The 27,474-nt window shown below is 42.2% G+C and overlaps 1 protein-coding gene across 7 annotated transcripts in view; it reads left to right on the forward strand.

The window, feature by feature from the left end:
- The first annotated feature begins 511 nt into the window (after window positions 1-511).
- tmem63c (transmembrane protein 63C) overlaps window positions 512-27,474 on the forward strand; it is a 101,404-nt gene continuing 74,441 nt past the window's right edge. For 5 of the 7 annotated variants that reach the window (XM_008120355.3, XM_008120479.3, XM_008120406.3 and 2 more), the window contains exons 1-2: window positions 512-668; window positions 806-922. The gene's annotated coding sequence lies outside the window, so the exon portion shown is untranslated. Of the gene's footprint in view, window positions 669-711; window positions 923-2,764; window positions 3,154-27,474 lie in introns of those variants that run through there. The other 2 variants (XM_062968345.1, XM_062968347.1) reach the window with 2 other exon arrangements.

Consider the following 27,474-nt stretch of genomic DNA (forward strand, 5'->3'; position numbering starts at 1 on the left):
GTTTGTATATTATGCTCAGACTCTAATGTTCTAATGTTTTGAGGTTGATGTTTTATGCTAGTTTGCATGTTTATACCATTTTACTTGTTTTTCATTGGTTTAATTATGCTGTATTTTATTGTATGTTGAAACTGGGCTTATCCCCATGTGAGCCGCCCCGAATCCCCTCTGGGGAGATGGGAGCGGGATATAAAAATAAAGTTGTTGTTGTTTCCTTAATCCCTCCTTATTGTTCAACATATTCGGTTATCCAACGTTCTGCCGGCCAGTTTATGTTGGATAAGTGAGACTCTACTGTATGTATAAATATTGCTGTTCTCTTTATGGATCCTTATTCTGTTTAAAAATATATTTTTCAAAAATAGAAAAAAATTACAGTGTGTGGGTACTGTATATCCTAAATGTATTTCAGCTTTGCTTGGTAATTTGCAGACGGTCCCTTCCCCTCCATTCCCGAGCGCAGGGCGAGCTCCCAGCCACGCGTTCTGTGCTGCAGTGTCACCGAAGGGAGGGGCGGGACTGAGCCTTCCCTTTTTGTCGGGAGCCCTGTTTTAAATTTCCCGAGTCACAGAAGAAAGACCCTCTCTAGGATTCGGGGTAGCTCAGACTCCCCCACAGAAGAGGGTTCTGGAGGGCTGACCCACGGTCCCCACGCAGCCCAGCCAGAGGTGGGTGGGGCAGTAAACGAGTTTCTCCCCCTGGGCGGCGGAAGGGAATTTGCAGGCGGTCCCTTAGCATCTTAGGAAGCGAACGCTGGCTTGTTATGGTCTCGTTTCTCTGCTTCCCCCCCCCCCCCCCCCCCCAGCCTGACGCTGCAAAAGAGCGGCTACTGTTGAAGATGATCTAGAAGAAGAAAGGAAGGAAAAGCACCCTTGAAAAGAAAGTGAAATTGCAGAACAATCCCTCGCTTGGGTTTGTTCAGGTAAGAGGCAAACCTTGCCATCCCAGCCCCTGCCCACGCGTGTTTCCCGGCAGCACGTCAGAATGGAGACTCCAGTTGGGTTGGGTTGGGTTGGCTATGGGATGTCTCCTGTCAGTCTCTGTCCAGATCATTGGGTACCTTGAAAGGCTACCCCCCCCCCCATCTAACCTCCCCCCAAGAAGTGACAGGGAGATATTGATTCCCTTTGGGTTGTTCAGCCAAGGATCAGGTGGGAAAGCAGCAATGCTCCCTTTTTGATTGGTAGCAAGAGAGGCCTGGAGCATGGGGAGCCGGTCTTTTAGTCATCTTGGATGCCACCAGGTTCATCTGTTGGGCTCACATCTGTAGAATGAGTGCAGTTTGGCATGGCCTTAGCTACCACGGCTCATTTTGCTATGGGACCATGGGAATTGTAGTTTGGTGAGGCACCAGCGCTCTTGGCAGAGAAGCCCAAAGAAGATCTTGTGAAACTAGATCCACTTGGCAGATCAAGTGGAGTCAAACTGCGTTCACATTGGGTTGCTGTGAGTTTTCCACGCTGTATGGCCATGTTCCAGAAGCATTCGCTCCTGACGTTTCACCCACATCTATGGCATCCTATCATGTTGTGAATGAAATGGTTGAATCCGTGGATACACAATCCATGAATACAGAATCCGCTTGTACCTCGAAAGTGTGGGGCTTCTTATAAACCCCTTCCCCTTTTAAGATTTAGTTTGACCATGGTTAAAATAGTATACTGGGTTTTTGTTGTCGAAGGCTTTCATGACCGGAACCACTGGGTTGCTGTGAGTTTTCCAGGCTGTATGGCCGTGTTCCATGTCTCCTGACATTCCGCCCACATCTATGGCAGGCATCCTCAAAGGTTGCGAGGTCTAAAAACTCTAAAGTCAGGACGGTAAATAAAGAACAACATTCAGAAAATAGGGGAATTCCAGACAAGAAACAATCAGGGCCAGCTAACACCTCCCAACAAAGGATTCCCACAGGCAGGAAGCAGCCAGACCTTGAAACTGAAAGGCCATTAAATGCTAATCAAGCTGGCCAATTGCAACATTCACACTTGCCTCAAATAGACAAGAGCTCTTTCTCCCAACCTGGACTTCCCACAGATATATAAACCCCACTTGCCTAATTTCCAACAAACCTCACAACCTCTGAGAATGCCTGTCATAGGCGTGGGTGAAATGTCAGGAGAGAATGCTTCTGGAACATGGCCATACAGCCCGGAAAAATCATAGCAACCCAGTATACTGAATTGTTTGGTGGTGGGCTTTGATGCAGCTTTTACATTCTCAAAAGTGGTCTAAAGGAAAAAGAGTGTGTGTGTGTGTGGGGGGGGGGGGGGGGCGTTAAGCGACAAGGTTTTGTCCCAGTTGCTCATTTACTGGAAGAGTGAAACTTTTCATAAGTATTGGACTTGTTTGTCTCTTGTAGTCAAACCTAAATAGAGGCTAAACTGGTTGCTGTTCATAAAAATACATGGGAGATCTTGCTAGTTGTCTAGATGGGGAAGGACAGAACTTGAAAAATTACTGTGCAGACATTACACATACATACTGGCTATTAGGGATGTGCAATCCATAAAAAATGGTTCAAAAGTCTTTACAAAACTGGGGGCAGGAACTGGCACTTAGTTTCAAAAGTGTTTCTAAAGTATACCTAGTGAAAATTTCGTTACTGTAATGAAAATAATGAAATTGTGTTACTGTTTATTATAGTAATTGCACATAATTAAATGACTATAATTGGGGAAACTTCAAGGGTGCCTATCTTCTTCATTTTTAAAGTTATTGGGTTGAAACTTGCTACAATGGTAGAACATACTTACCACTGTTGGCCCACCAAATTTCAGAACGTTTCACTTATCCACTGATTTTTTGTGGATTTTCAAAGTTTTAGGGAGGGACAGACTTCTCTCTCCACTATCCTGATTGGTGCTCTCTGATGCTGATGCAGTCTGGGAAATGTATTTTAGGGCAGGGCCTTTTGAATTCTCTGGCATAGGGCTCCTCCCTTCCCAAACTACATTTCCCAGAGTTCTGTGCTGTTTCCAAATTGCACTGCTCCTTCTTTTGCCCGCTGCTAATGCCAAAACTGCTGTAATTTCACAGAGGAATGGCAAGACACTAAGGCAGCCTTTGGCTTTGCTTCCTTGCCTTGCATTGAATATGAAACTGACTTTGGGAGCCTTCCGAGATGTACAAAACTAAAAAACAAGAAAGTATGGGGTAAGTTTCAGTTCTAAAATATTTGGTGTGGGCCATGCAAATGCTTCAAATATGGCTTCCAACTTACAAAACTTCCGATTTTCTTACAATTTCCAAAACTTTCAAGTTTTTGCACAAGCCTATTGGTTAGCTAGGATTTTAGGAGTTGATCTGCCAAAAAAATAACAACTTTTCCAAGCTCTGGACTGACCCAAAACACCATTCAGACAACCCCAAAAGTGGCACTAGGATGAACCAGCCTACCTCACAAGATTGTTGTAATCACATCTGGGATGAACTGTTTTTCTGTTGCCTGTATGTCCCATATGCGGAGATACTAATGAGTTGGAACTATGTTGCAGGCATAGTTTTAAAAGCCTTGTCTCAGCCCTGCAGGATGTTAGCTAAATGATGAAACGTTTACCTCTGAGTGCCTTTTGTTTCAGGAAGTCTGCGTACCTAGGCTTGACATATTTGGAAACATAGCTTCCCGTTAACAATCTGTGCTGACCCTCAACACCCATTTTCCTTTCCTGTCCTCAAATATACCGAGAAAAAAAAATAGCCCGCAGGTGGAGGCTTAGTCATCATTTTTTAAAAAATTCATATAGAAAACTAGCATGCTGCGAGAAAAGATGTTCTGTAGCCTTCTCTTTCTTCTTTAGCAAGCTGGCTGTACGAAACAGTTTTCATCTAGTTGTCTGTTTAGAAGATGAAGATCCTTCCATACAATCATTTCATACATATTGACCATCTCAACAAGGCATAGTCAAACCCTTTACATGATCTTGGAACAAAACTATACAGGCATTCTACGAGTTACAAACATCTGACTTACAAACGGCTCATAGTTAAGATTGGAGGTGAGATAACAGAAAGTGAGAGAAATCTTCCCCTAGGAAGGGAAATTCACTCCTGAAAAAGTTGTCATGCTGAAAAGGCGTCTCCACTGAAGTTTTCTAACCTATCCTTATTTCCACAACAAGCCAACTTTTTCAAAATCCAATTCTCATAGGTGAGGTGAAATCTTCTGAAATGGGGCACAGACAGCAAAACAAACACCACATGGGTGTTAACCCTTCCCTATGCTATCCAAAGCTAGAAAATATATACATTTGGATGGAGTTACACTTAAAAAGTGTGCCTGTTCCAACTTACACACAAATTTAACTTATGAACAAACCTACAGAACCTTGGGGAGTGCCTGTACATACCCTTCTTTGGCTGGCATATGATCTAGGTACTGGATCCAACTACTTTTTTGTCATATACTGGCTTTTCAAATGCACGGCTTCCTGGAAGAGTTGCCAGTTTTCTTTCCACAATGAAAACTTTTGTTGGTCATAGTTAATAATAGTGCAAAATACAAAACGATTTGTAGCTTTTCATTTCTGGGTCTGGCGAGGACGATCAGTCCGGCGCAGAGATTAATCCCAACAATGGCAACCTATCAAATTATAACCTGTATATACACTTCATCCCTGGTATCACTGGGGTTTAGTTTCTGGATTCCCCTATGGATACCGAAATCCATGGATGCTGAATTTCTTTACATAGAATGGCATGGTAAATAGTGTCCCTTGGCTCAGTGTGTTAAAGCGCTGAGCTGCTGAACTTGCAGACCGAAAGGTCCCAAGTTCAAATCCGAGGAGCAGAGTGAGTGCCTGCTGTTAGCTCCAGCTTCTGCCAACCTAACAGTTCGAAAAATGCAAATGTGAGTAGATCAATAGGTACCGCTTTGGCGGGAAGGTAACTGCGTTCCATGCAGTCATGCCGGCCACATGACCTTAAGAGGTGTCTACGGACAATGCCGGCTCTTTGGCTTAGAAATGGAGATGAGCACCAACCCCCAGAGTCGGACACGACTGGACTTAACGTCAGGGGAAACCTTTACCTTTACTATGTAAAATAACATAAGCAATGTTTGTTTGTTTTGAAATTTTTAAAAATATATTTCCAAGCAGCTGATGTTGAACAAGTAGATACATTTACAAGCATTTAGTTTGTTTTCCAATAGCTGACACTCTGGACAATTAGCAATTAAGACCATAAAATACAAAAACAATAAAACAGAAGATAATATAATTTTGAATACTGATGTCAGAGCCCACTGTGGGATCGCCTTGTACATGACTTATTCTGCTATCTGGAAAACATAGCAACCCATCTTACTCTGACTCAGACTGCTTATCTGTCTGGCTCGGTATTGTATAATCGATCTGTGGCATTTCTGTCATCTGCTGTGTGACACTTTTACTGCAGATACAAAGGTCTGTATCTGAGATCGACTTCTGTCATTCACCACTTTTCCTCCAGAGATCTCTTCCATTTTGGTCATAGGGGCTTAGTGTATGGATTTTCCTGCTGCTTCTGCTGGCAGTGAAGTCCTTGTGCAGGCTGGGTTGAGGAACAAGTGAGAAGAGACCATTGTTTTGCTCTTTCGGAAGGAGAGGCACTCCATTGAAAATCTCCATACATTTTCTTTTAGTGGAGCTTTTTCTAGATTCTTTGGCAATGTCTCATGCCCACATGTCATTTAAAGCTAATGGGAATTAAGTAGCACTTATCACTGTTTGTTGCTACTCTATATTCTGAAGGCATTTTTCTTTACGGCCTAATGATGCATATGGGGGGTTTGGATATGTCTTGATCAGTGAAGCAGTGAAGCCAACAAACAAGTATTGAACTTTTTAAAGGATGTTTAGGATTATTAGATATCATTGTTACATCATGCCACCACCTCAGTTTTCCTATTCTATCTGCATTCATTTGCATTGCTCAGATTTGAAGTAGAGAGGGGGATCTGTTTTCTCTACAACAGTACCTTGGTATAAACTATTTTGGTGTGGCAAAACAGCTTGAACAATTAAGATCCCTACATTTTACAAAAGACCCAAATTTCTTGGAGATTAGAATTAATAGAGCTGGTTTGCTACGATGGATCAACACAACAGCCTCACATATTGGAAATGTGGCATGTTGAATGACTCTGCTTCTCAAAGTTGGTTCTGAATAGGTATTTCAGCTCTGCCAAGGATTGCTGATGAATAGTGAGATGACTGGAGGTTTATGATACAGTCTTATACCTTCTTCCTCCTTGTTCAATTCCCATGTGCTGTTTCCTTCATAGAATCTCACTCATCTCACATCTTTATAATATAAGATGTTTATAATATAAGATGCAAGCTTGTTTTCTGCTGCCCTGCAGACTAGGACACAGGACAATGGCTTCAAACTACAGGAAAGGAGATTCCACCTGAACATCAGGAAGAACTTCCTCACTGTGAGAGCTCTTTCGGCAGTGGAACTCTCTCCCCCGGGCTGTGGTGGAGGCTCCTTCTTTGGAAGCTTTTAAGCAGAGGCTGGATGGCCATCTGTCGGGGGTGCTTTGAATGCGATTTCCTGCTTCTTGGCAGGAGGTTGAACTGGATGGCCCATGAGGTCTCTTCCAATTCTACTATTCTACTATTCTATGATTCTATGATTCTAAGAGATGCAGTATGGTATAGTGGTTTCAGTGTTGGACTATACCAGTGGTTCTCAACCTGGGATCCCCAGATGTCTTGGCCTTCAACTCCCAGAAATCCTAACAGTTGGTAAACTAGCTTGGATTTCTGGGAGTTGTAGGCCAAAAACATCTGGGCACCTCAGGTTGAAAACCACTGGACTATAGAATCAGAGTTGGAAGAGACCATAAGGGCTATCTAGTCAACTCCCTGCCATGGAGGAACAAATAAAGCACTCCCGAGAGATGGCCACCCAGCCTTTGTCTAAAAACCTCCAGAGAAGAAGATTCCACTACATATCCCACTCTTTCTATTGTATGAGACTAGAGTTCAAATTTCTGCTTGGCTATGATATCTCACAGAGTGACTTTGGGCAAGTTGTATTCTTTGGGGAAGGCAATGGCAGCCCTCCTCTGAGTAAACCATGCCAAGAAAATATCACAATCGGGGATAATTTGGAAACAACTTGAAAGTTGGAAACAACAAGGAACAGATAAATATTTGGATTCCAGAGTAAAATTACAGATTGCACAGAACCTCTGGCCAGCCATTTCCCTGAATAAGTTCAGGGCTAACGTGTGGTGGATATGTGAATATACCCCAGAGCTCAATTCCCCAGACATCCTTGACCTGGCTGCAGAGGTTTCTGTATCTTTGTTCAACTGAACAATTGGAAATTTTAGCAAGACTGGGTTCCTATTTCCTTTCAAAGATACCCAGAGAGCCCTCAGCAGAATATTTGCAAATGAAAGCCCCATACCTGCCACATATTTGTCCCTTTGCAGATTAAGGTGAAAGCCTGAACAGAGCTATAATAGATCCGGGTCAGAGCCTGTGAAAATAAACAGAGCTCAGGGAACCATGGTGTGTTGCTTCCTCTGTATCATTTGGTGATTTGTTGCCCATTCCTGCGCAGGACTCTGCTTGCCAAATTCTCTTTCTTTCTTTGGAACATGTTCTGCTTATACTAAGAGAGTTTCATGAGAGTCATAAAAAAGACCAGCTCCCTCTGTCATATCAGACCCTGAACTGTAATAGATTGCAGGCGCTAGCTAAAAGCACCTCTAGCCTCTTACTGTTTACAGTGGGATTTGGTAAAACTATGATGCATCCTTTTGCCAACTAGTATACTTAGAAGGTTGTTTCCTATCCATATTAAAAATAGCAGAGTGTATGTATGTGAAAGACTTTTAGAAAAAAATGACATAAAAATGCAAAATACAAAGAATTGTAAGGTACTAGGAATCATAAAGCAGATAATATTGTGCAAAATGCAGGGACATTCACTAGAAATGAGAATTGTGTGAGAGATAGGACCAAATCCAGCAGCATGTGTTTATATCAAATGCTGGCAGAATCAGGTTTTTCAGACTTCATCATTTTTTTGTGTCAGGAGCGACTTGAGAAATTGGAAATCGCTTCTGATATGAGATAATTGGCCATCTGCAAGGACGTTGCCCAGGGGACGCCTGGATGTTTTGATGTTTTACCATCCTTATGAGAGGCTTCTCTCTTGTCTCTGCATGGAGAGCTGGAACTGACAGGGAGCTCACCCGCTCTCCCCGAATTCGAACTCTCAACCTTTAGGTCAGCAGTCCTGCCGGCACAAGGGTTTAACCCATTGCGCCACCAAGGATTCCACCCTTTAACCCCTATGATTTCACGTAACTGCAATTGCTGCATCCTGTGGGACCCTGGGATTGTAGTTGAGTCCCAAGAGCTCTCTAGCTGAGAATTAAATTGTAAATCCCAAGATTTCACAAGACAAAAGCATACTTAGCTGGTTTCATATAAAGGATGAGGATTCTACTATCATATATTTTAAGTTAGGTTGCTCTCAGTGGTCATATGGTTCTGAACATAACTGCACCTTTGTTAAAGATTTCCTGCTGAAAAGACATTGAAAGTGTACATCACTTCTAGCATTAAGGAAGAAGAAGAATCCTAGCAGATATTACCATCAACAAGCTTTGAGAAGTTACTTTCGGCTCCCATGACCCCTGAAACCCTAGATGCCACCCTGGCCATTACATGATTCCTGTTCTGCACTTTACCCACTTCCTTCAATTCTGTTACGGTGTTTGTTTTTATTAGTTTTACCCTTATAGTTACACAGTAGGTTGAAATGGTGTAATCCTGGCCTAGGTTCCTTGCTATTAGTCACACTTCACCCCTGGCTTTATGTTATTTTTACTACATGAGCCCTTCTCTCTAACCCATACTGCCATCTTGTCCGATCTAGAAATTATACCCATTGGGTGTAGCAATCTGCAATTGCTTTTTATTAAAGATTTTACATTGTTTTTAAAATGTTTGTAAAATTTTTATTATGTTTAAGTTGTTGTTATTTTGGTTTGTTGTATCTTGCATGATATATGTTGGTATTGAATGTTTACTATGTGTAAACCGCTCTGAATCCCCATGGGAGACAGAGCGGTATATAAATAAAGTTTGTTGTTGTTGATGATGATGATGATGATGATGATGATGATGATGGGGAGCCCCCAGATGGCGTAGTGGACTAAGTGACTTGAAGGTTGGGTTGCTGACCTGAAAGCTGCCAGGTTCGAATCCCACCTGGGGAGAGTGTGGATGAGCTCCCTCTATCAGCTCCAGCTCCATGCGGGGACACGAGAGAAACCTCCCACAAGGATGGTAAAAACATTAAAACATCCGGGCGTCCCCTGGGCAACGTCCTTGCAGACGGTCAATTCTCTCACTCCAGAAGCAACTCCGGTTGCTCCTGACACGAAAAAAAAATGATGTTGGAACTACTGGAATAATTGCCTGTATGTAGCAATCTGTGGCTGCATTTTCTAGCCAGGAGAAAGTTGCATTTCAATTCTTTGCATGGATATGATGGCTAGTTACAGGAAGGTTTGAAAACCTATGTGTGCTAGGGTAGAAAGGTTTATACGGCTATGCCATTACTCAGCATCATGCCAAGCTCCTAGCTAATACCATAGCAACCTCATTTGTGGCCAGTACTGCTATTTTGCTTGGAGTCGGTGGGAGAGGAATTGAGGGGTAGAGTGGATTGTGGAAGCTCTCTCAAAATGCGTGTATTGCAGCTATATTTTGTTGTCAGCTAGAACAGTGGTTATCTTAATGCAACTGCTTTTATGCTAATGGGTTAATGTCTGCATGTTAATCTCCCTCCTTGCTTTTAAAATACATTTTCATAGGTATAGTAGATTGTACCTTCTCATATTCCTTATGTATGATAGTGTAACATGTATATACAGATCCTGCAAGTATGTATGTTGGCAATCTAAACTAAACTAAAAAGGGGCCCACGCTTGGCTACATAATGTGGAATTACAGAGTTTGTCAGCTTCAAGTCTCAGGTTTCCTTAGGCTGGAACCATAGTAATTAAAGTGAAATCATACTGCTCTAATTGCATAATACCAGTCTTAAGTCTCTGTATCTTGCAGGTAAAAAAGGACAGTATCAAATCAGCTACTGTTTTTTGAAATTCCATTCCACATCCCTTGTCCATACCCCTCCTCTTTGCTTGGGTAGCTTACAATATTAAAACAAATACTGTACTGCATTGTCGAAGGCTTTCATGGCCGGAATCAGTGGGTTGCTGTGAGTTTTCCAGGTTGTATGGCCATGTTCCAGAAGCGTTCTCTCCTGACGTTTCACCCACATCTATGGCAGGCATCCTCAGAGGTTGTGAGATCTGTTGGAAACTAGGCAAGTGAGGTTTATATATCTGTGGAAGATCTAGAAAGAACTCTTGTCTGTTTGAGACAAGTGTGAATGTTGCAGTTGGCCACCTTGATGAGCAATGAATAGCATTTCAGCTTCAAAGCCTGGCTGCTTCCTGCCTGGAGGAATCCTTTGTTCGGATGTGTTAGCTGGCGCTGATTGTTTCCCCTGATTGTGCATACATACGTGCGTGTGTGTGTTACCAGTATTAAAAAAAAACTAGAAGCAGGACAGTAAATAAAGAACAGCATTCAGATAACGAAAGAATTTCAGACAGGAAACAATCAGAGCCAGCTAACACTTCTATATAAAGGATTCTCCCAGGCAGGAAGCAGCCAGGCTTTGAAGCTGTAAGGCCATTCAGTGCTAATCAAGGTGGCCAGTTGCAACATTCACACTTGCCTCAAACAGACAAGAGTCATTTCTCCCTAGGACATTCCAGAGATATATAAATCCCATTTGCCTAGTTTCCAACAGACCTCACAACCTCTGAGGATGCCTGCCATAGATGTAGGCAAAACATCAGGAGAGAATGCTTCTGGAACATGGCCATACAGCCCAGAAAACTCACAGTAACCCAAATACTGTATTGATGAAAACACAGAGAACATTACCATGAAAATGAAATTAGTATCTATAGTGTTAAAAACTATTAAAACATCAATTTAAGAAAAGATTTAAAGGAATTCAAACAAACTGCAAGATTCTATGGTTGTCCCATCACATTTGTGGATTATATTAACATGTTTTCTCTAGGACTCAGCATGATTCTGTGGTGAACCTCTGACAGAACGTGAAGCTTGAGTTGTGGTGGAGGACGTAGAGATTTGTAGAAAGGTTATCTCAAGTTTAAAAAAATAGTGTTTTTTCAGTTTGCAGTTTTTCTATTTTGGTGTGGTAAAGGTAAAGGTTTCCCCTGACGTTAAGTCCAATCATGTCCGACTCTGGGGGTTGGTGCTCATCTCCATTTCTAAGCCAAAGAGCCGGCGTTGTCCGTAGACACCTCCAAGGTCATGTGGCCGGCATGACTGCATGGAGCGCCATTACCTTCCCGGCGGAGCGGTACCTATTGATCTACTCACATTTTGCATGTTTTCGAACTGCTAGGTTGGCAGAAGCTGGAGCTAACAGCGGGCGCTCACTCTGCTCCTGGGATTTGAACCTGCAACCTTTCGGTCTGCAAGTTCAGCAGCTCAGTGCTTTAACACACTTCGCCACCGGGGCTCCGGTTTGGTGTGGTTCTATGCCCCTAATTTCTGTGAATATGGATATCTGACTGTATTTAAACCCCTTGCTTTAAAAGTCTGTTGGAATTAGGAAGAAATTGTCTTGCTATGAGGAGAACAAGCAGGGGGCCCTTATGTCCTTTCTTAGAGCAATAATAATAATAATAAAATAATAAAACTTTATTTATACCCCGCCACCATCTCCCCGCAGGGACTCGGGGCGGCTTACATGGGGCAGAGGCCCAAACAACATAAGACAAAACATAGGCAACATAATACATATCACACTATAAAAAGATAAAACAGTAATACAATATATCAATTAAAACAAAAATACAGGATAAAAAATTGCATTTAAAACACATAAATGGTAAAATCGTAATAAATACGGGATAGATTATTAACAACCACCAAAAAGGCCCATTTTACATTCTCTTTATTTCTATCAGACAGAAGGATTGCAGGGCAGAGGGTAAGGCTTCTTCAAAAATTTCTCAGAGCAAGAACAGACTTCTGTGGGACATTGCAGTCCTTCAAGACCCTATGGGTCCAAGAAAAGATTGCAACTTTTAATTTCCCAAATGTAGCTTTCCTGGCCATGCAGTGAAAGTGATTTGCTCTCCTTTTGATTAATGCTGTGAAAGCTATTACTATTGTTTCTGGATTGGCCAGGAGATTTTATTTTGGCCCTTAAACATTTCTTGATGTTTGGGCATCACAGTTTCTCATGTCTCGATATATTGATCCGATTTCTTACCTGAGTATGCTTGCTAAACAAGTAGGGTATGAAGCCCCTGGTGGCGCAATGGGTTAAACCCTTGTGCCGGCAGGACTGCTGATCGAAAGGTTGGCGATCAGAATCTGGGGAGCAGGGTGAGCTCCCATCTGTCAGCTTCAGCTTCCCATGCAAGGATATGAGAGAAGCCTCCCACAGGATGGTAAAACATCCAGGTGTCCCCTGGCCAACGTCCTTGCAGTCGGCCAATTCTCTCACACCAGAAGTGACTTGCCATTTCTCAAGTCGCTCCTGACATGAACAAAAAGTCTCAGGGTATATTTACTCCAGATTTACCACTAGTTTTGAAACAAGGGTGTAGCAGTGGTTCTCATCCTGGGATCCCCAGATGTTTTTGGCCTACAACTCCCAGAAATCCCTGCCAGTTTATCATCTGTTATGATTTATGCTAGAGGGAGTCCAAAATGATGAATTTTGAGCCCCAAATTCCTTTTACTACCCAGATTTCTGGCACTGAAGTAATTTAAAACTAAGCATTTAGAAATATGGTTTCTAAAGGAAAGAGAGCGGTAAAGTCAGCAAGGGACAAATACAGCAAATAGAAGGATTCCAAATATGAGTTCTCAGTGTTTCACCCTCTACAATGTGAGACATTTGCGAGCAGAAGCAACATTTCTTTTGGGGGGTTGGAGAGCTAGTGTCCTTGTTTTGACCCCTCCATAGCTACAGCCATGCCTGCATTTGCTATAAAACATAGTATAAATTAGGTATGCATGGTGATAATTTGCACACAAACAGTCCCTTTGGAATAACACAGTCTGATCTGTGTTCATTGACCTATTCAGGATATGGAGACTTTATTCTTGCTGGGAAAAATATTTTTATTCTTGCATGCAGAGTTTTGGGGAACCCTCACTCCCCCTTACAGTAAGCTGTTTGGTAGGATGGGACCAGTGCTTTGCTGGTCTCAGTTTCATTGTCCAGCATCTGCAAGTGAATAAAAATAGGGTACACCCAGCAAATACCAGTGACCTTGCTGCTGGTTCGTCTGGTAATGGCATCCTAATTTGGACCAGATGGAGGAGCTAACAGTATAAGATAGCTTTTTAGGTTCATCTGATTAAACAAGCTGGAGTCCCTTCCACTAGTCACAGATATTTCAAGTTAACTGTGTTTAGTTCTGCCATTCCACCTTTCATTTAGAACAGAGCTGTGGTTTTGACTCAAACATCCCTGCTTGGAAGTGTCTATTTGCCACTTAGCTGCAGATGAATATGTCTTTTCTCATGCTTTCACTTGGAGTGCTGAATGAAATTTACAGCCCCCATAGCCGATGAGAAGTTCTCATTCTGTTTCTTCTCAAGGTCTGAACAAGCTGTGCTCTTTCAATGATCAATGTTTTTCTCCGTTAAACAAGAGAAGAAAGAAGCCAAGTATGGAAATTGATGTTTGTGTTTTGACTATTGCCATATCAGTTAAGCCTCTTCAGTATTCTTTGATCCTAGACTTATTGGACTGTGGTATTTTTACATCTCGAATTGTGGTTGTATGGGTGTATATATCTGTAGAGGTTATATATTGGAGCAAGAAACATCTATGTACAAAAAATAATGGTTTCACATGGAACATTCGTCTTGATCCTTTAATCCTGTTTTGATCCAACCATAGAAAGCAGAGGAGAGGAGCTTGTCTTGACAAGCTGACATCTCAAACCATAATAACTGGGGTTTTGTAACTGTGCAAAGAGCCATCAGCTGTCCTAAGCCTTTTTTCGCATGAACAGATGGACTGAAGCTCTCGCTAGTTCAGATTTTGTGTTTGTTGTTATATGCCTTCAAGTCATTTCCGATTTTTAGTGACCTTATAATGGGGTTTTCTTGCCAAGATTTATTTGAGGGATTACCTTTGCCTCTCTCCAAGGCTGAGCGAGTATGGCCTATGTGTTGCAGGGTAGCAAGGTTTATATGGCTGCGCCATTGCTATGCAGCTTGCCAAGCTGTCGGTCTCATGGACAAGTGGGGATTTGAACTCTGGTCTCCAGAGTCCTAGTCCAATGCTCAAACTACTACAGCACATAATCTCTCATGACTTAGACTTAAGGCAGTGGTTCCCAACCTTTTTTGACCAGGGACCACTTTGACCAGGAACTACTTGAACAGGACCACTCCCAACATTAGTACCAAAAGGGTTACGAATCAGTTTTTGGTCAACTTTAGATTTGGTTTGGTTATTTGGGGTGCTGATTCAGAAAATTGCACTGGATAGACCACATCAGCTCTCATTTTGGATACAGAACATATGCCATCCAGCAGTTGCTATCTACTCGCCCACAGAAAACCATAGTTAATAATCTAAAACTGATGTGGTCTATCCAATCCAATGGTCAGCTCTGTGGAAAGGAGTGGAAATAAAAAAAATAAAGAGGAAGGAGTTTCATGGGCTGGATTTTCATTCTTACAGCCCACTGCTGGGCCACGTCACACAGGTTGAGAACCACTGACTTAAGGGAATGCAATATGTCTTTTGTGTACTGGTGGTCCCTGGTTCTGTCCCTGATATCTCCATCAAGAACAGGAAAAGACTTCTGTCTAAAATCCATGGAAAAGTACATCCAGTTAGTGTGGATAATATCAAGTGGAATGGACCAAACAGTGTATCCTATAATCCAAGGGAAGAAATTATATTTGGTGTCACAATAGACCAGTGGTTCCCAAACTTATTTGGCCTACCGCCCCTTTTCCAGAACAAATATTACTCAAAGCCCCCTGGAAAGGGGGGCGTGGCTTAGAGGGGCGGGCATGGCTCCTGCTCAAGAGGGTGGGGCTGAACCTCTCTCCTAGTCCAAGATGCAGGGCTGGGAGGGGCAGGGGCAGGTGGGTGGGGCCACAAATGGGCGGTAAGGACTGGGATGGGCAGAGTTACGATCTCTGAGGCAGTGCATGTCAGGACACAGGGGGCGGGGCTAGAGGAGGGGGGCGGGGCCTCTTCCCAAGTGCCTGACAGGGCTGAACCTCTATATCTCGCCCACATGTTCTAACAAGCACCTCAGGGGAGGCATACAGAGGCTCAGCCCTGTCTCGTGCTCTTGGGAAGAGGCCCCGCCCCTACCCCTAGCCCCGCCCTTTAGTCCTAAAAGGCCTCTCAGGAGAGGTATAGAGGCTCAGCTCTGTCTCGGGCTCTTGGAAGGAGCCCCCCCTTCCCTAGCTCCGCCCTCTTTGTCCCAACAAGTGCCTCAGGAGAGGTATAGATTCTCAGCCCTGTCTCGGGCTCTTGGGAAGAAGCCACGCCCACTCCTCTAGCTCCGCCCCCGTGTCCTAACAGGCGCCTCAGGTGCTCAGCCTTGTCTCTGGCACTTGGGAAGAGGCCCCGCCCGCCCCTGGCCCCGCCCCCATGTCCTAATAGGTGCCATCACCGCCCCCTGGGTTGCTGCATCACCCACCAGGGGGCGGTAGTGCCCACTTTGGGAATCACTGCAATAGACCGTACATTTATCACATTTGTAGAAATGCTCCTTCGAGTGGTAAATGACATATTCTAGTATTCAGTTTTCCACAACACCATATCTTGCATTTATCATTGTTTTTGTAAAGAAGTGTATGATTTTATTTTGTTTAATGATGACATGTTTATTTGATTTGTTTAAACAGTCAGGTTTAGCTAAGTTTAAAATGGTGAGTATTAGAGTGGATGATGTATGGGGGAAGGTAGCCATCTTAAGGCCGGTTACCATAGCAACAGGGGCGGAGCCAACCGCCGTTTGGAAAGAAAAAGGGGGAATGTTTTAAAACCCAGCTGGCAGTCTGTGATTTCAAGTCACAGTGAAGGAACTGATTCTTGTGTAGAGGATCAGCGTGGCTCAAATAGAAGAATTTGAGTTAGATCTAAAATAAAGAGAATTATTTTAGACAGACTGTGATTTTAAATCACAGGGAACAGTCTGGTTTCAGGTGAAGGGAACCAGGAAGAACAGACCTCTATTAGGCCAGACTAAGCAAGTTAGGGGACTTGTTTAGGGTCATTTATAGAGTCTGTGGATTAGGGAAGTTAATCCCAGTGGATCCAGGAGGATCAAGTTTTAGTGTAATTTGGAAGAAGAAATATTTTGAAAGTTTGAACACCTCATATCTGTTTGTAACCATTAAGCTAAGTGCCTTTAACAAGTTATAAGAAACCATCAAGCTCTGTACACGCAATAAACTTGTTTTGATTCTATTCCAACTAAGCCTCTGTCATACTCTTATATTAAGTTAAGCAACATCAACATCTGAAGTAAAATAAATAGAGAAAGCTAAAAAAGAACCAGTGCCATCTGCCTGACGTCTCCTCCATTGGTGGCAGCGAAAAAGATAATCAAATAAATAATTAATTAACATCATCCTCCATAAGACATCTCATTAATTGGTGGTATCTGTGTGTTTGGTGGGATCAAAAAGATTCATCCCTGTCACACATCTGTACAAATTGGTGGCAGCGGTGGGATCTGAAAGGATTCCATTCCTGTCAGACTCCTCGTTACAGTTTTGTAATTGGTCATTGGAAAAATAAAACGGATTTAATTAGCAAGTCTGATTGCTGGGGTTCTCTGAGTAAATTCCATTTTCTGCGTGAAAATACAGGTAGTCCCCAAGTTACAAACAAGATAGGTTCTGTAGGTTGTTCTTCAGTTTAATTTGTTTAAATCAGAACAGATACATTTGAAGTGGATTTTGAAAAGTTTGGCTTATTGTGGAACAAGGATTGGTGACAAAGCTTCAGCTGAGACACCTTTTCCCCATGATAACTCTTCTAGGAGTGAATTTCTCTTCCTAGAGGTAGATTTCTCTCACTTCCTGTTATCTCAGCCCCATTTGTAACTATGAATTGTTTGTAAGTCAGATGTTTGTAACTCGGGGACTGCCTGTAGACAAATATGTCTTTCCTCCCATTTCCAACTTGACCCTTTGAAGATACACTTCAAATGTCTCTCATTGGCCCATGAGAATGGTATTTGTGGATCAGATCAGAAGCTAACATAATCCCACGGTATGTGGCAGACAGTTTCCTGTTGAAGTATACAAGCCAAGTGTGTGTGAATTTGATGACTTTGCTTGTTTGCTTGTCTCCAGCATCTAATCTTCAAAGGATGCTTTTTTCCTAAGCTGCCAATATAATTGAGAAAATCAGATTTAACTCTTGCTCCTTCATTTCAATCACATGGTCACCCTCAGTTTTGTACTTATCTTTCGTGCTGCTTTTGGCTCACCATTGCTTAAAGTAGGGATGAGGAACCATGGCTCAAGAAGGCCTTGGCCTAGCCCATGCAGTTTTCAGAGGGCAGAGATGAGATTCCACAATGAAAATGTGCACTACATATTCCAGTCATGTTGCAAAATGCAAAATGTTTTGCTTCTTTCAGTGTCCACTATTGTCTCTTGAGGTGCTCAGTCTGACTTCCACTGAGCAGCCCCCAAAGAAATGAGAACCTTGATAAGTTATCAGACAACAAGCATTTTTTGAAAAATGAGATCCTTTGAACTACACAATCGGAAAACCAATTGGGAAAAAGAGCATATCACACTTCATGTCAAATCATAATAGAAAAGAAAGTTTTCATTCAAGATCTCTAAAAACTTAGAAGGCAGGTAAGGTAGCATGCAAATGGAAATATGTGTGTTATAAGTGTGTTACTGCCGGAAATAAGTGTGTTACTGCCGGCCCCATGTTAGGACAGTCTGTGGCAGCAAAACCCAGAATCTTATAGCACCTTAAACACTAATTCATTTTATAGATGCATTTTTATCAGATGCATAAATAAAAGCTGTCTACAGTGCACTCAGTTGCTCCATGGGCTAGCTGAGCCTGCATTGATATCTGAAGACTTAATACACTGTTTGTCTCGGGGAAAGGAGATTTGCTTACCACTTAGAGGAAGTATGTAAACCTCACTTGGCCATTTGACAGCAAAGAGGACCAGGATGTATGGGTTTACACAGCCGTCATAGAAGCAGAAGGGGATCTGATGTTGCCGAGCATTTAATAGAGTGATAAGGACTGCTTCTATTCTCTGTGCTTACACTTGTTAAGGTGTCTGGTAGAGGTTAGAACAGAGAGTGCTGTTTGACATTACACATCAATAGCATTCAGTGGGTCTGCCTTTGAGTTGAAGAACTGAGCTTGCTTGCTTTTTCATTTTCTTTCTCTACTAACTTTCCCACCTGCCTGTCCCCCTTTGCTTTTTTTTTTTTCCGGGAGCTGCATGAGATGGAGCCAACCAAGCAAACAAGGACTGATATCCAGCTGGGTTGCCTCTTGTCAGCCTCCAAAAGAGTAGCGTCACCACATGCCTACTCGGAGTGTAGCCAGCGCTCTGTGTAAGATAAGCCAAGAGCACCTGGAAGTATTACAAAGCTTTGCGGGGAAAGTGCAACTTCTGAGAATTCAGCTGCCCTTCCTAGGGGGGTTTTTAGAAGAACAAAAATCTTCTAGCCAGAATTTGGCTTAATATCATAAAGTTGGAAGAGACCACAAGAGCCATGCAGGAACACACAATCCAAGCAATCCCCTCCCTCCTCCTCCTCCTTCTCCTCCTCCTGTTGTTATTGTTGTTGTTGTTGTTGTTGTTTTGGATGACAGTTCCAATAATTCCACAGCCCAGCTGACTGGAGGATCCAAGGAGTTTTTAGTCCAAAACCAGGATTTTTCCAAGTTCTACTTCTAGCACTTCAGAGGCTCTTTTTAAGAAGCATCCGCACAGGAAGGCACTGAACCTCCAGCTTTGAATTGATGGTTCAGCTTCCTGTACCATTTAGCACCTGTGTGAGAATAGTCACAACAGAAATAGGCATCCTCAAAGTTGCCTCAGAGATTATGCAAAAATCCTAGGGCGTTGCCACATTAGTAATTGTTCCGCATTTTTCTGCTGACTTCACTACTTACATCGGCACCAGGTTGAGGAAATCCCTGTGTGGTTTTCCCTGATAATTTGTGAATGTTTTGGATTGGTTTGGAGCTGATGTCAATTTTAGGCCACTACATCTGAAACTTACCTGTCTGGAAAAGACCAGACTAGATCCAAACCTTTGACATCTAGAAAGCCCACTACATGGAAAGATACACAAAGAAGCTCTTGCTGAGCCTTTAAGATTTGTGCAGTGAAGTCTAGCTGATGGCTGCCAGGGAGAAGACCTCTGTGACAACAACTTAGTTGTCAAATATCCTTCCCAGAAAACACACTGGGCAACAACTTTGCTTTTTTTAAAAGTGCAAAACCCCTATTTCTTCCAGTCTATTTACATGTTCTTTTATGGCTTTAAATAGAATGTTAAGATTGTTTTACTTTTAAATTTCTAAAATCTAACTGTGCTGATTTGATTGATCTTGTCTTCACTATGATGTGTTTTATATGGCCATTGATTTTTTTTATTGCTTACACTGTATTTTCAATCAATTTGTATATGCTGAATAAAAGTCCATAAATAACTAATTGTAAAGATGGTCCACTATGTCTTTTATTGGGGAAGCAGATCCAATATCGATTTCAAAATGTCTGCCCAGAACCTTTGTGTTGGGCCAGTGCAGGCTGGTCTTGAGAGTTAGGTTCTATTAAGAGTATTGGCAACTGTAACACATGCCCCAGCTTCCTTGATGATATTTAAGGGTGTCTTGGGATGTCAGTATCAAAAACTAGCAGCTAACAATGAAAGACACATGTAAAAGTAGCCCACTGCCCTCTAGATTTTTTTATTTTTTTTTTTGGAAATCAACTCCCGTCCACTGGCGAGAAATTATGGACAGCAACAAGAACTAGAAATTCTCCAATGCTGGTATAAATGCTGCACCATTTGCAGCATCAGGAATTGATGGCAGGGTGCCTTTTGGGTGTTGTGGCAAAACTGTTAGTCCCTGTAGAATAGATCACCTGTCGGGTTGTAAACGACCCAGTTGCCGAATATCCTGGTTTTACTATTATAGATTTTTGCATCATCTGCATAGATTCCAGAAAGATTAGATACCAGCCTCATCTTGAAAAGTTCATACTTTTTTTCTTGCTTGTGCATTTCTTTAAAAGAAGTCAGCCCTTTTGTGGTGAATATGGATTAGACAAGTAGACGAGGAAACAAGGAAACGTACCCCATAGCTCCTCTTGGCTTAGCATCTTAATCACTGCTGGGTATGTCAAGGTTTTGATGGAGTTGGCCTCTTTCTTCCTTAACATTAACCCCACACTTCTCTTAGGATAGTAGGAGTTGCAGAAGCTTGGAATCAGTATGGCCACCCCAAGAAAGGACAGAAACATATCCTCATTGCCCAGGGGGAGCCCCCGGTGGCACAGTGGGTTAAACCCTTGTACTGGCAGGATTGCTGACTGACAGGTCAGTGGTTCGAATCTAGGGAGAGCAGGTGAGCTCCCTCTGTCAGCTCCAGCTCCCCATGTGGGGACATGAGAGGAGCCTCCCACAAGGATGGTAAAACCTCAAACATCTGGGCGTCCCAACTTTCTCACACCAGAAGCAACTTGCAGTTTCTCAAGTTGCTCCTGACATGAAAAAAATTGCCCAGGGGAATTGATGCTCTATCACTTCCAAGGAATACCGAAACTATTATTTCCACATAGGAACTAATCAGTCAGATGCTATGAAGTGTCTTTACCAAATGGTCCATCAATGGTTGTGATCTCTGTTGAGTGTGAACTCCACAGTCAAGAGCAAGTTTGGATAGATGTGACCCACCAAATGTTTCATGGCTGCAACTCCGAGAATTACTCAGCATTGGCTGTGTGGGCAAGATTAGGGAAGACCAGCAGATTATACATAAACACATAGAACACATTAGAATAGAAGGAGTGAAATTATAATGGTAGAAGTAGCAGCTAAGAAAGTTGGGTCTATCTAGCAGAAAGAGTTTCCCTCCATACCAGACACCAACTTGAGCAAAGAGAAGCTTTTCTTATAGCAGCTGTGCTCGTTTTGGACATTGTCTGGATTCTGCATGACCCATATATTAGCAGAGCAAACCCAGAACCTCAATTAGTGGCTGAAACCAGATGAGAGACCCCCTCCTGGGCACACAGAAGACCGGGCGACTTGGAAAGTGCTGAACAGACTTTGCTCTGGCACCACGAGATGCAGAGCCAATCTTAAGAAATGGGACTGCAAAGTGAAGTCCACGACATGCAAATGCGGAGAAGAGCAAACCACAGACCACTTTCTACAATGAGGCTTGAGCCCTGCCACATACACAATGGAGGACCTTCTCACAGTGACACCAGAGGCACTCCAAGTGGCCAGCTTCTAGTAAAAGGAAATCTAATATAATGTTTTTAACTTTGTGTTAGGAGCCCCTGGTGGCGTCGTGGGTTAAATAAAGCCTTGTTACTTGAAGGTTGGGTTCCTGACCTGAAGGCTGCCTGGTTCGATTCCAACCCGGGGAGAGCGCGGATGAGCTCCCTCTATTAGCTCCAGCTCCATGCAAGGACATGAGAGGATGGTAAAGGATGGTAAAAACAACAAAACATCTGAGCATCCCCTGGGCAACGTCCTTGCAGACGGCCAGTTCTCTCACACCAGAAGTGACTTGCAGTTTCTCAAGTCGCTTCTGACACGAAAAAAACCTGTGTTTTTTTTAACTGTACCCTCAATTTCCTTCTTGACACTACAAATATATTTCTGAATTCTTGTCAAACCTGCCTTTGGAAAGGTCCAGAGATGCTCTTCAGCAACATTTCTGCGTTGGAAGGAGTTGTTTGTCAAAAATAGCAGGAGAAACCTAATCTGTTATGCATCATACATTAATAAGCATCGCTAAGGCTGCTCTCAGAGTAAAAACCTCAAGCCTGACCGTTGTTTTCAAGTCTTACTGATATTGCTGGGAAATGGCTGGTACCTAATAGATCTGAGTGCCATGTATTCCCCTTACAGCAAAAACACAAATGCTGTAAGAACAATAGTATGAGTCTGTCGGAGATGTGTAAGTGTGAAATTGCTGGGGGGGGGAGCAAAAATGGGTGCGGAGGAATGTACTAGAAAAATGTTGTTATAAGTTAAATTTGTGCTAGACTTTGTAAAGGAAAATCCTGAGCAGAATACTCTGAGAAAATTTAATGTGGAAATAGTTACCTGTTTTTATTCCAGCATACCTGCTCCATAAAAAGTTTTGATTATTTGGCAAAATGTCAAATTGGAGTTGACCGTAGATCATCAGAAGCAGATGTATTTTCATGGACAGAGCCTTCAAGGTTGTTGCCTCTCTTTCTCCCATGTGTGTATGTGCCTTCAGTTTATCTATCTCCTTATGGTGATCCTATGGATTTTGTAAGGTTTCCTTAACAAGGAATACTCAGAGGTGGTTTGCCGTTTCCTTCCTCTGAAATATAGCATACAGGACCTTTACATTTTATTTTATTTAGCTAGAAATGTATTGACAAATCCTAAACCGTAAGAAACCTTTCTATTTCTGCAAGTTTCATGAAGGTTGGGTGAAAAAGTCCCAATAAATACAATTAGTAAAACAAAGAAAATTTTGTTACCCCTAATTATCCATAATGCTATGTAGATTTAAAGCACTTGTTTCCATAAAACAAACAGAGAAAAGGAAACGAAGACCAGGAATTGCAGTGTTAGGATATACTAGACATAAAGGTTTACCTGCTAAATACATTGTAGAAATAATAACCAGAGTCTCTGCATCTGGAGGTGTATGTATATTAGGGCTCCCTCCTTAAGGCTCATCAGCATCTGCAGAGAGTTCTCAAGGGCTTCTCAAGATCTCTGCAGATGCCTGTCATGGGGCATCCAACTACAGGAAAAGAGCTGGGTTCATCCCCACTCATTTCTCTGCTTCCCTACAACAAGAAAGTGGTCATGTTGTTTGGGGGGTGGGGTGGATCTGTGCTGCTTATAAGGTAAAGTTTGGTCGAGAGTTTGGATGACACTGCTTGCAGAGTGAGCTTTGGGGTCAGATCAGAATAATAATAATCATCATCATCATCATCTTTATTTGTACCCCGCCACAATCTCACCGAAGGAACTCGTGGCGGCTCACAAAAACACTCCAAGCGCCATATATAAACAACAATATACAAGTATTAAAATGACAGAAATTTAATCATCAGCGCATATAAAATCTCACTGATAAAATTATAAAAGCATAAAATTATTAAAATTCCTAAAACGCAGTAGAACCTGGGAATGAGCCAAATAACAATCAAAATGCAGAGCAGTACAATCGGTGGTTCATCAAGCTGACCATAGATTACTCAGGATCAAAGGCCTATCTGAAGAGCTATGTTTTTAGACTCACCCAAAAGGCTTGAGAGTGGGGGCTAATCTAATTTCTTTAGGGAGGGTATTCCAGAGCCGGGGAGCCAGCACCGAGAAGGCCTTCTTTCTCATCTCCACCAACCGTACTTGAGACGGTGATGGGACTGAGAGAAGGGCCTCCCCAGCAGATCTCAATGCCTACACCGGTTCATAGAAGGAGATGCGGTCACAAAGGTAGATTGGACCCAAAGCATATAGGGTTTTATAGGTAATCACCTGCACTTTGAATTGGGCCCAGAAACATGTCAGGAGCTAGTGGAATGCTGACAACAACCATAAAATGCACAATGTCAAAAATCCAATTTATGACATCATAATTCACTAAGAGAATGCCAGTCATTCTGAGTGGGAAGGAGGGAGATTAATATATGAACACCATGTTGTACATATTATTTTTAAAAAATCATAATCCATTTCCATCGTTTGCTGGGGGGGAAAACAGAAATCTTTTTTTTTCATCCTTTTCTGTTTTTTTTCAGATCTTCATGGCTCTAGTTGTAGATGCTGTTTCTATGATTTATTTATGCTTATTCCCCATGCTTTTCAAACCCTTTCTCTTCCATGTTTTAAAGGTTTCTTTTCCTCTCGTGACTGGGATGTTTTTTTCTTATTATCTGTTCTAAAAAGTCGAGCTGTCTTGATGGATGTAGAGCAAAACTGGCGAGTAGCAAGGGAGTCTGCCTGACACTTGGTAGTCAGCCTATCTATTCACCCGCCCACACAAAAAGGACAGACAACAAGTGTTCTATGTCAGCTATAGGAAGTGTGGCCACTGGAGATCAACCTTGGGGCTAAGAAGCAACATGTGAGGATGTTTCTCCATAAACGATTTTGTAGCACCTTTCAGAATAAGAGAAACATTGATAGCATAAGCTTTCATAGACTGAAGTCTATTTCATCTGATGCAGGAACTTCGCTCCATGTATCTACTGGGGTAGACTCAATTTTACAAAACTTATGCTACTAATTTCTTTCTCTGTTAGTCTCAAAGGTGCTACAAGATCCCTTCACACATCGATTCAGACTAGCACAGCTATCTCTTTGTTTCTTCTCAATTATTGGAAATGTAATAACTCCTGCCCTCTTTTTCATCATGAGCCCTAGCCATAACATTGTCTTATACATCCCATTGCAAAGAATACGCTTGCCTCATACACTTTGCTGCATTCTTTTCCGTTTTGCTCTGTTTGTCCTTGTTCTAGTGCTCTGCAGGAAAGTAATCTGTTAATTGTGCTTGGCTTCAAAGTGCTGAACTGTATATAAACCTTACCATGCAAAAAATTAAACCAAATAACATTTTATGAGATGAATTGGCTTGGAGCTGACATTTCTGGAAGTCTCACTAAAGCATACTTGATTTCATCAGTATCTGCATTCAAGTAGTCTTTGAAAACTGGTGCATTTTATTCCATTCATTCAATTTTATTCATTATTGGTATATTATACATTCAGATTATTTGATTAGTGCTGCTATATTTCTTTAGGATTTATGTTGTTTTAATGAGTTTTTAAATGACTATTTTGTTCCTTAAGAAAAGTTTGTCAGCTGCTTTTCTCCCTAAAGATTGGACAAGTGTGGTAGACAGATACATTGTCCTGATTTTCTAAAGTTGAGATTAAAGCAGAGTTCACTGGTTCAGAGGTAGTGAAGATCTTGGCTCAATACAAGCCACGAATTAAGTGCCAAAACAAGTATGTAAACAGAAGGGTGAGGGAGGTGTGCTTGCTTAAGTTGCTTGTTCTTGGGTTCATATGAATTATGGAGGTAGGAGAGATCAACAAGGGTAGCAAAGAACCACATTCCCCAAGTTCATGCGCAGCCAGAATGGGCAACCTAACAAGAGGGTGCTAACATCAATTTACATTCTGCCCTATCTCCCCAAGGGGACTCAGGGCGGATCACAGTACACATACACGGCAAACATTCAATGCCGTTTGGATAGACAGACAGAACCGACAGAAATGAGGTATGTTGTGTCGAAGTCCAACTTTGGTGTCTTATAAGTTGTGCTTGGATATGACAAAGAGCCATCAGGATTTCCTCCTTCCTTTTGGTCACTGGCATTTCTGGTCTTTTTCTTTTATGGTGTTGTAAAATACCTCCCCTCCCCCCCTCCCCCGGCTTAATTAGCAGTACCTAATTTCTTTACTTACAGCTCAAAGCTGATTTTGAACTGCTTAGGTAAACAGTGAGCTGAGCTTGACATTCAGGTGCTCACTTTGACTGGGCTTCAAACTGGGCACCTTTTGGTTGGTAGATCTTTTTACTGCTGGTGATTTACCAGCTATGCTAAAGCCCAGCCCTGTACATTCTCCATCAGTAGAAGTATGTAATTTGAGAGCATCCAGATATTGTTGCAAATTATCTCTCACCAGCAGTTTTCATTATCCAAAAAAGTAGCTTTTGTGACTTCTGAGTTCGCATAATGAAAGGTAATAGAGATCAAATGATACCCAAATGTGTAAAATGTGGGAACATTTTAAGCATTGCTTTGACTATTGGTCCACCTTGTTCAGTACTGACTGTGCAAGCTGGCACCAGCTGTCCAGAGTTTCAGTTAGGGGAGCTTTTAAGCCTTTGCTGGCAATGCCAGAAAATAACTCCTTGACTTTTTATGTGCAAAACAGGAGCTCTGTAGAATGGTACTAAAACCAGTTTCCTGATTCTTTGTTCAGCCATCTCAATGAAAGGTTCTGTCAAGTTGAAATACTTGCACTTCTAGTATAGTAAATGGGAGAAGACTCGGATTCAAATCTCTACTCAGCCATGGAGTTCACTTGAGCTGGTTACCCTCATCCTCACTTATTTTACAGCTATGAAGTTAAAATGTTGTTGTATGGGGAAAACATGTTCAGTACAACTCCTGTGATTGGTACCTATGGTTTCATTTACCTACATCTAACAAAATATGTCCTCTTCAGGAATTTTCTAAGTCTTCTAGGTCACTACTTCTTAAACTGTGGGTCTCGGCCCCAAATGGGGTCCCATTAGCTCAATGTTGGGATCCTGAAAAAAAAGTTTTCTGAATGTTGCTTGTTTTAGACATTTAAATGAATCTGTTGTGCAGCATTTAGAGTGGACTCTGCAGACCATGCTTCAGCTGTATTTCATTAAAAGAAAAATCAGCCTGTTTAGCAAGCCTTGTAAATGCTGGTTTGTTATCAGTAATTGGTTGATTCTTATACCTATTTTATATTTCTATATATCTAGGGTCATGAAAAAAATTCAGACTAAATAGGTTTCTGAGTGGAAAAGTTTTAAGAACCCCTTCTCTAGGGGATTCTATGGCATGCTTCTCCTGGAAATTGTCATAAACCTAGGAAATTCCTGGCTAGAATAACCTATTATCACAGATAGGGTAAGGAGCCCCCGGTGGCACAATGGGTTAAACCCATGTCCCGACAGACTGCTGACTTGAAGGTTGGGTTGCTGACCTGAAGGTTGCCGGTTCAAATCCAACCTGGGGAGAGTGCAGATGAGTCCTTCTGTCCGTTCCAGCTCCCCATGCATCGATATGAAAGAAGCCTGCCACAAGGATGGTAAATCATCATAACATCTGTGCGTCCCCCTTGCAGATAGCCAATTCTCTCACACTAGAAGCAACTTGCAGTTTCTCGAATCACTCCTGACAAGAAAAAAAAAACAGAGAGGGTATGCTATTATATAAAGTTTACTTCTGTTAAGGTATGTCTAGGAATGTATCTCTACTAATATAGGGATTGTGCTATACAGTCCTTTGAGCTCCTTGGAGGAAGGGCAAGATATAGATGAAATAAATAATCAATAAGCTACACAGTTATTTCAGTTAAAATGCAATTCCCCTGTTTGTCATCTATTTGGGACTTAAGAATGGCAAGCTCA

The sequence above is a fragment of the Anolis carolinensis genome, chromosome 1 (assembly GCF_035594765.1).
Source record: "Anolis carolinensis isolate JA03-04 chromosome 1, rAnoCar3.1.pri, whole genome shotgun sequence".
Lineage (NCBI taxonomy): Eukaryota > Metazoa > Chordata > Lepidosauria > Squamata > Dactyloidae > Anolis > Anolis carolinensis.